Source organism: Vulpes vulpes, chromosome 5 (assembly GCF_048418805.1).
Source record: "Vulpes vulpes isolate BD-2025 chromosome 5, VulVul3, whole genome shotgun sequence".
In the NCBI taxonomy this organism is placed as follows: Eukaryota; Metazoa; Chordata; class Mammalia; order Carnivora; family Canidae; genus Vulpes; species Vulpes vulpes.
The window spans coordinates 91,142,906-91,158,092 of NC_132784.1; the positions used below are offsets into that span (position 1 = coordinate 91,142,906).

General features: G+C 48.9%; 1 long non-coding RNA gene across 1 annotated transcript; it reads left to right on the top strand.

Annotated features, from left to right (window-relative positions):
* Positions 1-13,316: 13,316 nt before the first annotated feature.
* Positions 13,317-14,981, top strand: LOC140599068 (uncharacterized). Its single transcript, XR_012001754.1, has 2 exons — positions 13,317-13,660; positions 14,816-14,981. It is a non-coding gene; the product is annotated as an uncharacterized lncRNA (long non-coding RNA).
* Positions 14,982-15,187: the final 206 nt, after the last annotated feature.

Here is a 15,187-nt window from a genome sequence, read left to right on the forward strand (position 1 = left end):
TCCTGCCCACCAACCCCCTGCACCAGCCCCCTGCAGTGCCTTCCGGAAACTTCCATCCCCTGTGCTCTGCCATGGGTGAATCCTTTCATGGCCAGCCGTGCTGCCCGCCTCCGCCGCATCCAAAACCCCATGTTTGTGCCCGTTGTTTTCTTTCTTTTTATTTATTTTTTAATTTAAATTTTAGTTAGTTAACATACTCTTTATTTTTATTTTTTAAAAGATTTTGTCGGGCAGCCCGGGTGGCTCAGTGGTTTAGTGCCGCCTTCAGCTCAGGGTGTGATCCTGGAGACCCAGGATCAAGTCCCATGTCGGGCTCCCTGCATGGAGCCTGCTTCTCCCTCTGCCTGTGTCTCTGCCCCTCTCTCTCTCTGTGCCTCTCATGAATAAGTAAATATTGAGGAGACACACACACAGAGGCAGAGACACAGGCAGAGGGAGAAGCAGGCTCCCTGTGGGGCCCCCCCGGGGTCACACCCTGAGCCAGAGGCAGATGCTCAACCTCTGAGCCACCAGGTGTCCCTACTCTTTCTTTTAAAAATAAATATAAAACTAAGGAAATTCTTTCTATGCCTAATTGCTACTTAAAAAAACGATGAATGGATGTTGACTTTTATCACATTTTTTTTTTTTTACCAGTTGAGGTAACTTTGTTTGCTCCTTTGTCTGTTACTGTAATGAATTGCATTGTTTAATTTTAAAAAGTAAACAAGCCTCTAAACCCAATTTAGTCAGAAGGTCATATTCTTTTTATACACTGCTAGATTTGATTTGCTTATGTTTCCTTGAGAACTTTTGTATCTATGTTCATGAGAGATATTTACCTGTACTTTTTCATTTAAATCAGTGTCCTTATCAGGTTTTATTGACAAAGATGTTTGCTTCATTAAAAAAAAAATAAATGAGACACATTCCTTTCTTTGTTTTTTCTATTCTCTGGAAAAGTTTGTGCAAGATTGCTACTATTTTTTTCCTTAAATTTTGGCAAAATTTGCTCTAGGCCATCGGCCCTCACTGACCAATGGCTACTTACGACCAGGCACAGTCCCCAGAATCTATCTGGGGCTTGAGTTTTCTTTTTTTCTCTCTCTTTTTTTTAAGGTTTTATTTATTTATTCCTGAGAGACACAGAGAGAGGCAGAGACACAGGGAGAGGGAGAAGCAGGCCCCATGCAGGGAGCCCAATGTGGGACTCGATTCTGGGACCCGAGCCGAAGGCAGCTCAACCGCTGAGCCACTCGGACGTCCCGGGGCTTGAGTTTTCTTTGTATAAAAGGTGAGGTACAATTCTCTGGTGAAGCCATTTGAACCTCAAATTTTTCTTTGTGCAGAGGCTTTAAATTATAAATTCAATTTCTTTTTTTTTTTTTTTTTTTTATGATAGTCACAGAGAGAGAGAGAGGCAGAGACATAGGCAGAGGGAGAAGCAGGCTCCATGCACCGGGAGCCCGATGTGGGATTCGATCCCGGGTCTCCAGGATCGCGCCTGGGCCAAAGGCAGGCGCCAAACCGCTGCGCCACCCAGGGATCCCTATAAATTCAATTTCTTTATTAGATTTCCAGAAATAAAATTACCTAGATTTTTTATTATTTCTCACAACAAAATAATTTTTTATACTTGCATTTTTTTCTGTGAACTTGTCAAATTTCATCTATATTTTCATTTGATTAACATAAAGTCCACAATATTCTCTTATTAATTTTTATTTGTAAGGTCTATAATAATGCCCCCTTTTTGTTCTTTTTATTAGAACTGGAAATTGGGGTCCCTGGGTAGCTCATTTGGTTAAACATCCGACTCTTAGTTTCAGATCAGGTTGTGATCTCAGGGTCATGAGATTGAGCCCTGGGTCCAGCTTTGCGCTCAGTGAGGAGTCTGCTTAGAGATTCTCTCCATCTGCCCCCTCCTCTCCTCAAATAAATAAATAAAATCTTAAAAAAAATAAATTTGGGGACTATAATGGGAAATGGAAGTTTACAAAAGATGTGAAGGGAAAATCTCAAAGTCTCTGGAATAATCCTCTTCTCCTCACCCCTTCCCTTGGAGGTGGAGACAGAAGTCCCAGATCAAGAGTCAGTTTCATTCTGGATCCCACTTTTTTCATACAGGTAGAGTCAGGACAGAGGACTTGAAGTAGAAGAGGAAAAAAACAAAACAAAACAAACAAACAAAAAAACACCCCCAAAATGTGAGGTAGTAAAATGAGGGAGAAATGGGAAAGACCATTCCTTCTCCCCTTTATTTTGTGGACGGGGTAGGATTTAAGTAGTGGATGTGTTTTTGTTAGTGATTTGTTATAGTTGTTATGGCTTGTTTGTTTGATTTTTAATTCCCAAGTTCCAGGCAATAGGTAGAATGGTGCAGTTCAGCTGATTATAGGGCTAGGGAAACACTGGGTCATTTCTCAAAGTTATAACTGACTTAAAATTTTGTATTAGTTTCAGGTGTACAATATAATGATTTGTTAGTTGTAAATATTGCAAAATGATCACCACCATAAATCTAGTTAACATCCATCATCACATGTTACAAAATTTTCTCTTGTGTTAAGAATTTTAAGATCGACTATCTTAGAAAATTTCAAATACACAGTACATAGGATAGTCACAATAACAACTGTCACCATAATGCTGTACATCAAATCCCCATGATTTATTTCTTTTATAACTTTTGGCCTCCTTCACCCATTTTGTCCACTCACCATCCCCCTTCTGTAGCAACCATTAATCTATTCTCTGTATCTAAGAGTTTAGTTTTTGTTTGTTTGTTTAGATTCCACATATAAGTGAAATTGTATGGTATTTTTCTTTCTCTGTCATATTTATTTTACTTAGCATAATGGCATAATGGTACATCCATGTTGTTGCAAATGGTAAGATTTCCTTGTGTGTGTGTGTGTGTGTGTGTGTGTGTGACTCAATAATAGTCCTTTGTGTATTTATGCCACTCCTTTAAAGTGGTATAAACTTTGGTTTATTGGTTGATTCATTGGTTGATTAACACGTTTCCATGTCTTGGACATTGTAAATAATGCTGCAAGGAAAATGAGGGTTTAGATATCTTTTCAAGTTAGTATTTTAATTTCCTTTGGGTAAATATCCAGTAATGGAATTACTGGATCATCTGGTAGTTCTGTCTTTAACTTTTCGAGGAAGCTTTGTACCATCTTCCACAGTGGCTGCATCAATTTACATTCCCACCAACAGTGCACAAGGCTTTTCGTTTCTCCACATCTTCACCAATATTTATTTCTTGCCTTTTTGATAGTAGCCGTTTTGACAGGTGAGAGGTGATACATCACTGTGGTTTTGGTTTTTATTTCCCTGATGATGTTGAGCATCTTTTCATGTACCTGTTGGCCATCTGGATGTCTTGTTTGGACAAATATCTGTTCAGACCTTCTGGCCAATTCTTAATCATATTGTTTCTTTTCTTTTTTTTTTTTTTGCTATTGAGTTGTATGATATATATATATATTTAAGATTTATTAATTTATTTTAGAGAAAGAAAACATATGAGCTGGCAGAGGGCAGAGGGAGAGGAAGAGAGGAAGCAGACTTCACACTGAGCAGGGAGTCCATGCAGGGCTCCATCTCTGGAGCCAGAAATCAGGACCTGAGCCAAAATCAAGAGTTGGATGCTGAACCGACTGAGTCACCCAGGTGCCCCTATCTATTTATATATTTTAAATATTAACTCATTATCACATGTATGATTTGCAAGTATTTGCTCCCATTCAGCAGGTTTCCTTTTTGTTGTGTCAATGGTTCTCTGGCTGTGCAGAAGCTTTCTTGTTTGGTGTAGTCCCACTTGTTTAGTTTTGCGTCCTTTGCCATTGCATCTGGTGTCAAATCCAGCAATCATGTCCAAGACTGGGGTCAAGGAGCTTACCGCCTGGGTTTTCTTCTAGAACTTTTATGGTTTCGGGTCATACATTCACGTCTTTAATCCATTCTGAGCTGATTTTTGTCTGTGGTGTAATAAAGGGGTCCAATCTCATTCTTCTGCATGAGAATGAGACTGGACCAACACTGGCTGTCCAGTGTTTCTGGCACCGTTATTTGAAGAGACTGTCCTCTCCCCACTGTATGTTCTTGGCTCTTTTGTCAAAAATTATATGGCCATATGGGTATGGATATATTTCTGGACTCTATTCTGTTCCATTGGGTACATTGATTCTGTGTCTGTTTTATATCAATATCAGACTGTTTTGATTGCTATAGCTTTGTAATATAGTCTGAAATTAGGGAGCATGGTAACTCCAGCTTTTTTTTTTTTTTTTTTTGCTTTTTTTTTTTGTTGTTGTTGTTGGGATTGTTTTGACTATTCAAGGTCTTTTGTGGTTCCATACAAATTTTGGGTTGTTTATTCTATTTCTGTGAAAAATGCCATTGGAATTTTAATAGAGATTGCATTGAATCTGTAGATCACTTTAGTACTATGGACATTGTAACGGTGTTAACTCTTCCAAAATATGAACACAGAATGTCTTTCCATTTACTTGTGTCTTCTTCACTTCCTTTCATCAATGTCTTATAATTATCAGTATACAAGTCTTTCTCTTCCTTGGTTACTTTTATTCCGAAGTATTTTACTCTTTTTGATGGAAGTGTACATGGAATTGTTTCCTTAGTTTGTCTTTCTGATAGTTTGCTATTAGTGTATAGAAACACAACAGATTTTTTGTAGGTTGATTTTGTATCCTGCAACTTTACTTAATTCACTTATTAGTTATAACAGTTGTTTGGTGGAGTCTTTAGACTTTCTGTATATAATATGTCATTTACAAATATTGACAGTTTTACTTCTTTTTTTATTTGGATGCATTTTATTTCTTTTTCTTGCCTAATTGCAATGGCTAGGACTTCCAATACTCTGCTGAATAAAAGTAGCAAGAATGGGTATCCTTGTCTTGTTCCTGGTCTTAGAGGGAAAGCCCTCAGTCTTTCACTGTTGAGTATGATCTTACCTACGGGCTTATCATATATAGCCTTATGTTGAGGTATGTTTCCCTACTACCCAGTGTATTGAGAATTTTTATCACAAATAGATGTTAAGTTTTGTCAAGTGCTTTCTTTTCCTGCATCTTTTGGGATGATCATATAATTTTTATTCTTCATTTTGTTAATGTGGTGTATCACACTAATTGGTTTGTGGATGTTGAACTACCATGGCATTCCTGGAATAAATCTCACTTTATTGTGGCATAGGACCCTTTTACTGTTGAATTTTGGGTTTGTTAATATTTTGTTGAGGATTTTTGTTTCTGTGTTCTTTGTTTTTCATTATTGAAATTGGCTATTTGTATCTTCTCTTCTTTTCTTGAATAGTTTATACCTGGAATATCTCTATTAATTGCTTAAAGAATAAAAATTTTCACCTCTCTTGTGCATTTATTTTCTACATTTATTTATTTATTCCTTTTACTTCTTGGAGTACATGGAATGTGCTCTTTTTAATATGCTTAATATGCTGTTTTTCCACCTAAATTATTGAGAAATTCTTAGATCATTGGTTTTTAGTTTTTCTTCTTTTGTATGTATCCTTTTAAAACCGTAAGTTTCCCTCAAGGCATGAGTTTAGCTGCATCTCACAAGTTTTCATATGCTGTATTTTTAAAGGGTTTATTTATTAATTTGAGAGAGAGAGCGAGCCTAGAGCGAGCAAGAGAGAACACAAGTGGTGGAGAGGATCAGAGGCAGAGGGAGAGGGAAAAGCATACTCCCCAGTGAGCATGGAGCCTGATGCAGGGCTTGATCCCAGGACTCTGGGATCATGACCTGAGCTGAAGACAGACACTTGTTTGACTGAGCCATCTAGATACTCCTTCATATGCTGTATTTTCATTATTTTTTATTTTTAAATGTATTTTTGCATGTATTCTTTTTCTTTTCTTTTCCATTTTTTTATATAACTGTTTAAAAATGTAAAAAACAAAACAAAACAAAACCATTCTTTACTCACAGGAGATACCAAAACCAGATGTGACCTGAATTTTCTGATAGGTGATGGTTTGCCAATCCTTGAGGTGGACTGTAGGTTGCTGAGCCTGGCCCTTTCACTCAGTGTAGTTTGATTCATCCATGTGGTAACACATCTGTTCCTTTTTATTGATGAATAGTATCCCATTGTGTGGATATAATATGATGCTTCTTAACTTGTTTTTTTAACCAACCAATATGGTTTGGACATCTTTTCCATGTTGGTGTATATAAATATATCTCATTCTTTTCACCTTCATGGACCACAAGTTATTTAACTAGTATCTTACTAATGCAAACTAGATTATTCCCATTTTCTCCATACTATAAACATAGCTCTAGGAAACAACTTGATGCACGAGAATGTTTATGTAGTCAGACCAGGAACTTACTCATATCGCTTCCACTCAGAATCGTGTGGTCAATCCTAACCGCAGGAAAGGGTGGGAAAGGTAGTGCAGCCATGCGTCCAGGAAGGCAGTTATGTTACTCATTTGTGTTTTCTATTGAGTTGGCTTTCTACTGTATAAGCTGGAGTGACACACTGCAGTTTCTTTGCCTCTATCTGTACAGACTCCACTCATTTCCTGTTACTGGGGTCAGCGTCTTCCCCCACTCCCTTCACAGAGATTGTTTCATATATGTATAATGTGATTGTTTCATATATGTATCCTTGGTTCCACATGAGGAGTCCCTGAGATCCTAATGATATTTTAAAATTTGCACACATTAATGTTCACTCTTTGGGCTGTGAAGTTCTATGAATTTTGACAAATGCATTAAGTCATGTGTCTACCCACTGCCCAGATCTTGGTTTCTAGTGCTATTCACCAATAAAAGGGACCAGGTCTCCTTGGCTTATTTTCAGACTGGGGCAAAAAATAGGCAAGATGAGGCTGGAGCATTTTATCATGCCAGGAACTGAGGAAGTGCTCAAAACAAACAAAGGAAGAAACAAGCCATAACGATCAGGCTATGTATGTGAAAGGGACACAGGAGCCAAAAGAAAGAACTCTCAATGCCAAAAAAATTGAGCAAATAAAGTAAAATAGTATTGGTTATAATCCAACATATAAAGCAAAGCCCATGAGTTCATACTGACATAAATAACTGAATAAATAATAACAAGTGGATAAAACAATAAATAGGAATAAAAGGGAGACAAATATCTCATGTAATAATTCCAAATAATTTATGCAGATATTCCACCCTTAAGGAGGTGGAGCATAACCCTGCACTTTTTAAGTGTGGGCTGCGCAGAGGGCCCTCTTCCCAAAGAGCAAGGGATGGAAGAGGGGGCGGTGAGCAACGTCATGCAAGAGGCCCCGACGAGCACGCACAGCCAGGCCATCCAGGGCGGCACCACTTGCTGAGTCACGGTGACATGCACACCTGTGACACGACGTGATGCAAGTGGCACTTGGCCTCTGCGCACATCTTCCCAAACCCCACAACTCCAGCCTAATGGGGAGAAAAACCGCCGACACATTGCAATACCGCGACCTCCTACAGCATACCCGACCCGGCCTCCTCCAGACTGTCAAGGTCATCAAAACCCTAAAGCGTGAGAAGCTGTCATAGCCCAGAGGGGCCTCGGGAGACATGAGGACTGAACGTCATGTGGGGTCCTGGGTGAGGTCTTGGAATAGGAAGAGGACATTAGGGGGAAACTGAGGAAATCCGAATAGAGTGTGGACTTTTTTTTTTTTAAGATTTTATTTATTTATTAGAGAGAGAGAGAGCATAAGCAGGAGGAGCAGCAGAGGGAGAGGGAGAAGCAGACTCTCCTCTGAGCAGGGAGCCCAACACGGAGCTTGATCCCAGGACCCCTGGATCATGACCTGAGCCCAAGGCAGACACTTCACTGACTGAGCCAGCTAGGCACCCCAAAAGTGTAGACTTTAGTTAATAATGATGCATCAATATTCGCTCATTAATTGTGACAAATTTACCCCACTAATTGCATTAGCCAGGGTTCTCCAGGGAAACAGAGCTAACAGGATGCAGACAGTTATAGATTTGTTACAAGGAATTGGCTCACATGATGGTGGAGACTGAAGTCCCGAGATCTGCAGTTGACATGCTGGGGCCCCAGGAGACCTGATGGTGAAGTTCCAGGGTTTGTTTGTATTTTTTTTTTAAGATTTTATTTATTTATCCATGAGAGACACAGAGAGAGGCAGAGACAGAGGCAGAGGGAGGAGCAGGCTCCATGCAGGGAGCCCGACGTGGGACTCAATCCTAGGACCCCTGGATATGACCTAAGCCAAAGGCAGACACTCAACCGCTGAGCCACCCAGGGATCTCCTGAAGTTCCAGTTTGAAAGTGGCAGGCCTGAAACCCTGAAAGAGCAGAAAGGGATCCCCGGGTGGCTCAGTGGTTTAGCACCCGCCTTCAGCCCAGAGCGTGACCCTGGAGACCCGGGAGACCCGGGATCGAGTCTATGTCGGGCTCCCTGCATGGAGCCTGCTTCTCCCTCTGCCTGTGTCTCTGCCTCTCTTTCTCCCTCTCTCTCTCTCTCTCTCTCTGTGTGTGTGTGTGTGTGTGTGTCTCATGAATAAATAAATAAGATATTTTTTAAAAATGCCAGAAGGATTTGAAGCAAGAAAGATTCTCTTGCTGGCCTTGAAATAGCAAACAAGATGTTATGAATTACTTCTTGAGGGAGTGAGGATCCAAGGGTGGCCTCCGTGAGCGGAGACCCCGGCCGACGGCCAGCCAGGGGTCAGGACTTCAGCCCTACTCCCTCGAGGACCTCAACTCTGCCAACCAGCCGACCTTGGAGGAGAACCCTGAGCCTCGGATGGGAACCGTGGCCCCAGGACTCCTGAGGTCAGCAGGTGAGACCTGAGCAAAGGACCAGCAACCACACCGGGGCTGCTGACCCCGGAACCCCGGAGACGGTCAGCACACTGTTCTGGGCTGCTACGTCTGTGACCGCTCGTGACACAGCCAGAGAAAGTGATGCTTCAGGTGTCGGTGGTGTGAAGCGTTCCTGCTAGTGGCATGTCTGGGTTACATTAGCATCATTTAGTATGATCCACATTAAAGGCAGGAAAGTGTAATAATTGTATTTTTATTGCCAAAGGTGAAAGGACAAAGCAGCTAAAGGGCTTCTGTTCTAGCACAGTCTTTTTTTTTTTAAAATTTTATTTATTTATTCATGAAAGACACAGAGAGAGGGAGAGAGAGGCAGAGACACAGGCAGAGGGAGAAGCAGGCTTCCTGCAGGGAGCCCGACTTGGGACTCGATCCCGGGACCCCAGAGTCACGCCCGGAGCTTAAGGCAGGTGCTCCACTGCTGAGCCCCCAGGGGCCCTCTGCTGGCACAGTCCTGTGACCGTATTCATTAGAGTCCTACCACAGAGTCAGGACCAACAGAGTATGTGGGGCTGGGGTGGGGGTTACTTTAAGGAATGGGCTCATGTGACTGTGGAAGACTCCAAAATGGGCCGAGTGGGCCAGCAGTCTGGAGGCCCAGGGAGGAACTGATGCTGTGCCTTGAGTCCAAAGGCCATCTGCTGGCAGGATTCCTTCTTGCTTGGGGAATCAGTCTTTGTTCTGTCAAGGCCTTTAACTGATTGAACGAGGCCCACCCACATTGTGCAGGATGATCTGCTTTACTCTAAGTCCACCCATTTAAATGTTAGTCTCAACCAAAAATCGCCTTCACAGGAACATCCAGAATAATGTTTGACCCAATATCTGGGCATCGGGGCCTGGCAGAGCTGACACATGCAATTAGCCGTCATGCCAGAGAACGGGGTGCTAGTAAAGTACTGACTGTGGAGTGGCCCGGAGTGTCTGCGGGCACGTCCCACATGGGCAGGCTCCTCTGAGAGCAGGCTCCAGGGCAGTGAGGCAGAGGTGGGCTGAGGAAGGCGCGGCTGGAGACTCCATCTCTACCCACGAGCTGAGTGTTCAGTAGGTGCTGCATGGCTGAGAAGCACGAAGTGGACCTGTGTCTGTGGATAAAGGGAAGGGGCTGAGTTTTGCCGTCTGGGTGAGAGTTTAATCTTTTTGGAAGTGGAAATTTAGTTTTGAACAAAATAGCATGGAGCATAAATTTTTATATGACACAAAATGGTTCTCAGCCATATATGTGCATCATAGTTCCCTAGGAGGGCTATTGTCACGGCAGCTGAGACCACCAGACTTCCTAAATGAGTTCTAGAAGTTTCCAGGTGACACTGATGCTGCTGGTCCACGGGCCAGACTTTGAGAACCGACGTTTTAAGTGATGAAATCGATTTTCAAAAGTTTGGGGCACTGGGTGGTGCCGTTGTTTGAGCGTCTGACTCTTGATTTGAGGTCGTGATCTCTGGGTCGTGGAATCGAGCCCCGTGTCGGGCTCTGCACTCAGCACTCAGTCTGCTTCTCCCTCTCCCTCTGCTCCTCCCCCTGCACCTGCTCTCTGTCTCTAAACTAAGTTAATAGAATCTAAAAATGAGTAATATGCACATTTGCATGCACGTGCCTATTTTCTGGGTCCCTGATGCTAGAACCTGTGCCTCACAGTCAGCCTCTCTGCTTTGTCTCCTGTGGTTCCAGGTATGGACACAGGGTGGTGCCATGTGCCCACGGTGTGACCCCAGACCTTCCAGGAAGCCTGAGCTCGAGGCCTTGAGAGGGAGGATGTGTGCAGGTGGCTGGTCTCCCACGTCAACCCCCAGGGGCGGTAGGGTGAGGGCAAGGGCAGGGGAAGCTATGTGCCAGGTGTGGGTAGAGGAGGGAGATGGGGGTGAAGACCCAGGCAACAGGGTACGTCGACCTTCCAGAGCCCTCGGGAGCCCTTCCTGATGCCACTCCTGCCACGACAGGTGGGACCAGGCCTGGCTCTCCCTGGTCCCCGGGCCCTGCTCCTTTTCCAAGCCTTGATTTCTCCTGCAGTTACGGGGGGGACTCATCTCACCCTGCACCCCTCAGAGCCTTTTACTGTCTTATTTAACATGACCCCTCGTCCCCCACTTGGCCACTGCCCCTTTCTCTGTGGGTAATCGCACTGTCCTTCCAGGTGGAGGAGAGTCCAGCGCACAGAGCAGCACTCTGTGGGGGCATCGCGCGGCCTTGGGGCAATGAAGGGGGGCTGTGCCAGGCTCCCCACCTCCGGCGGCATCTGTGTGTGGTGCGGGCAGGACAGATATGTGTAAGGTTTGGTTTGAACCCTGAAAACGCGGTCACGGTGAAGTCTGAAGCTCACTGTGGTGGCCGGAGGAGCCCCCAAAGCGACATGAGCACTGAGATGCGGAAGGCACGTCTGTGCCCAGGGAAGGCTGGAGAGCCCAGGCCTCTGGGGACGCAGGCAAAGGGGGGCAGGCTGGTGCGCAGAGGTCCTCTGGAGAGGGGGGGACGCTTCCCATCCTTGGGCCGCAGTCCCCAGCAGGGCGTCCTCCATGTGGCGGCACCCCACCCCTACACCCTGGGGACGCGGAGGAGCCCTCCCTGGGAGCCAGGCCTGGGCGCCTGGGGACAGCGGGCCTCCTTCATGCAGGAAGAAACACTGTAGGCACGTGACGGATCGTGACCCGCGGCCTGTTCCTGACCGGACCCCAAAGCTGTGATTAAGGGCTTAGGAGGAAGGGATTACTGCAGAGGAGGGACCGAGGTCACAGGGCAGCCATCCTCCCGCCCCGAGCGCTTCCTCCTCGCGGGAGAGCCAAGCTGCTGGGTCTGCGGGTTGGGGGGGGGGCGGGCGCCTCGGCATCTGCACCCCACAGTCCTGGAAGAACCACCACGGAGTCAGGCGTCAGCCCGCCTGGAGGCCGCGGGGAGGACAGTGGCCGTGCTCCTGGGCCCGACAGCCACGGAGCGCCCGGGCTGCGCACGCCCATCCAGGCCGCGCTGACGGCGCAGCGAACTGCTGCCGGGCCCCGCCACCCCGAGCCACGCCAGTATTGGCCACGCTCGGGCCTGTCCCCGCCGCCCTGCGGCCACACCAGCCTCTGCGGCCTTCCGCAGCGCTGCTCGCCCGCCAGGCCCAGCTGCTCAGGGCAGCCAGCAGGGCCTGGTCCTCATGGCTCGGGCTGCCGGGAGCAGCCCGTCAGCATGTGGGTGCGACCAAGGGGAGGCCGTGGGGACATTGGGACGGGGCCCGAGGGCTCAGAAACAGGAGGCAAAGGCCGCCCAGGTGAGGCCGCAGGAGGGTGTAGGGCAGCAGCTGAGGGCCCCGAAGCCAGGGGAGCAGCCGGGCGGGGCACCGGCGGGCTGGGCGGCGGCTCCCCGAGGGCCACCCTGGCCGCTGGGCGGGGGCCCTGGGCTGGCAGCCTCGGAGCACACGGTCAAGGTTGGACTGGGTGGGGCTGGGGCCTATGGAGTGTGAGCAGCGGAGGAAATGGGCACGGTGCTCACACTTGGACCCGAACAGCCGGGCAGGGGACGGGCCGGCCCGGATGGTCCTCAGGGCCTCGGCCAGTGCGCTCAGGGTGGGGACAGCGGTCATGAGCGTCGGCACACCCTAAATACCATGGCCGGTCAGCAGCTGCAACCCCAAGGCCCACGTGCTCAGCAGGAGGTGGACGGGTTGGCAGCGCTCAGGCAGGACCTGGAGCAGGGGTTCAGCATCCAGTGAGCAGGGACAGAAGGCTGCAGCAGCTGCTGGGGACGCGACTTGGCCGCGACTCAGCCCAGGGGCTCAGGGCCACTGCTGTCCTGGAGCAGAGTCACTGCGGTCGACGGTGGGTCACATCTGGTCACGTCTGTGACTTCGGGGAAATGAGCAGCGGGGGCGGAGGGTTGTACAGTGAGATGGGGTACACAACCCCTCAGAGCAGGAAAACAAATTCTCGAGTAGATGATCGTTGTGGGAAGACACGAGCGACGCAGTCCCTGAAGAACGAAGAGAAGAGAGACCGGGAGGCTCCGAGCTCACACGTGGCGTGGGGTGGCTCACAGGCTGACTCCCTGGGGCCGCTGGGCATCGCAGCCCCAGCACAAGTGGCCCTGGGACCCTACACGAGCGACGTGGGCCCAGAGCGCCCCGGGGCCTGCTCGGGGCTCAGCGCGTCTGCTCAGCTCCCCTGGGCTTCCCGGCGCTGCACACGCGGGGTCCCCTCTGGGGGCGAGGCTGCGCTGCTCCGACTCGCAGCCGGGCCCGGGACGGAGATCCACAGGCCGGGCAGCTCAGCCCGGAATCCCGAAGTTGGAGAACTTTAAAATAGCTCCACAGGGCGCTGTCAGTGGCCACTCCAGGAACTTGGGTTCCTCTTAAATCCTGTCACTTCCTCCCCTGCTTTCTCAAATTCTCCGACTTCCCCAGTCCTGCCTCTTTGTCGGGTGCCTTCTTGACGGAGACCTGCAGGCTGTTCGCAGAGAAGGCCAAGCCTGCCTGCGCGGGGACAGGCTCGAAGCCCCTGGGGCCACAGCACAGGCTGGGCCTGGAGGCTGCAGCCTGACGCCACCGGTCTCCCGCTTCCAAGCTGGTGTCCTGTCAGCCAAGCGCCGTGACAGGAGGGGACAGCTGCCGCTCCCCACTTGAGCTATAAAAAGCCCCAGCACCCGAGTGAGCAGAGGACGCGCCGAGCGGATACACGGACCTTGCTGGACTCCTGGAGTGCGTGCGGCTGGACCACCATGCTCAGGTTGGCCTTGGCCCCCAGGCTGCTGCAGACGCCGCTGAGGGGCTGGGTGGTCCCCAGGGCACATGTCTCTGCTAAGCCGGCCAGGACACCCACGTCTCCCATGGTAAGAACCTCCACGGAGGGGTGCTGGCCGGAGCATGGGGAGTGGGCAGTCCTGCGTTGTTTTGCAGATGAGGTGGGTTTGGGGGCAGGACACGGGAGGCCAAGCTGATAAAGGGGAGGAGACTTGTATTCTCAGGCTCACAGATCCCGCAGGTGATCCTCAAGCTAGAAATCAGCCTCCACCCCGGGAAGGGGGAAGGGGGTCCTTGGGTCCATCGCCTGGAGGTCAGGCTCCCAAAGCAGCTAGCAGTCAACTGGGGATGCTGGTCTTTCTGTTCTCAGGCCCCCACTTGCCCTCTGGCCAACGGCAGAGCTTGAAGGGCACTCAGTGTACACTCCAGCTTCACCGCCCACGGGTGGGGAAAGTGGGCTGCTCCGAAGGCCCGCAAGAGCACAGGCGAAAACACAGCCTTCAGACTCCCTCGGGCTCCGGGAGAGCACACAACTACCTCTGTGTTAAGCAGCAATAAACTAAGTCTAGAAGGTCATCTGTTCAAGGTCACGTGGTGAGGCTAAGCTCAGAACCCGGCCTAAGGGCCTCGTTCTGGGCTCACGTTGCTTTGAAACCACTGGGAGGCAAAGTCAAGAGGAAGGACTGGTCTCCAACCTGGCGTCTGACTGCTTAAGGGAATGGGCAGGGATGATTGGGCCCAGGCTGTTTCAGGAAGAAACTTGAGTGAAGGCGTAGTGTAGTAGGTTCTTTGGAACCGGGCCCCGGGTGGGATGGCACACAGTGCAAGGAGTCCCGTCTCCTCCGTCCAGGCTTCTGAGCAGGACTGCCATTTAGGGAAAATGACCCTGCCCTTGTATGGCCGGAATCTGTCCCGCACAGCACCTGACGTGTACATGTTTTGCCAGGTCAGGAGTTCAAGGTCGAGGCACACAAGGCCAGGCCCAGCAGGCTCTTGAGGGGGCGCTGAGGAGAGGGTCCTGCTGCATATACAGAGGGCTGCCAGCCCAAGTCCACGCTGAGGACCAGTGTCCCCACTCACACACCAGATGTCAGGCTGGGCTGAGGGGTCCCACGGGAGCACAGGGGGTGGGGCAGGACGTCCCTAAGTGTGGACTGTCACTCTGGTTGCCAGGGGTCCACACTGTGGTGACCCAGGAATGTTGGTACTGGCCTGGTGGACTCACATGTGCTTTCCTCACCCAGGAGCAAGCCATTGGGCTATCCGTGATGTTCCTCAGCTTCCTGACCCCCGCGGGCTGGGTCCTGTTCCACCTGGAGAGCTACAAGACAGGCTCCACCAAATGAAAGCCCCGAAGCTCAGGATCCAGGCACTGGATGAAAGATCGCATTAAACCTTCCCTCCACCTAGTGTTCACTTGGTGATTCTTTCTATATGAGCATCCCCCCTCCCTGGATACCCTGGGCTGAGGGCCGGCTGGGTGGTAGTGGGTGGACGACTCTGTCGATCGCAGTGGACACATCTGTGCCCAGCTCTGCTCAGTGGCCGTACATGCAGAGACGCCCTTTTCCCAGGGTAGGAGAGGAAGGCCGAAGCCAGACCCCCACCAAGCCGTC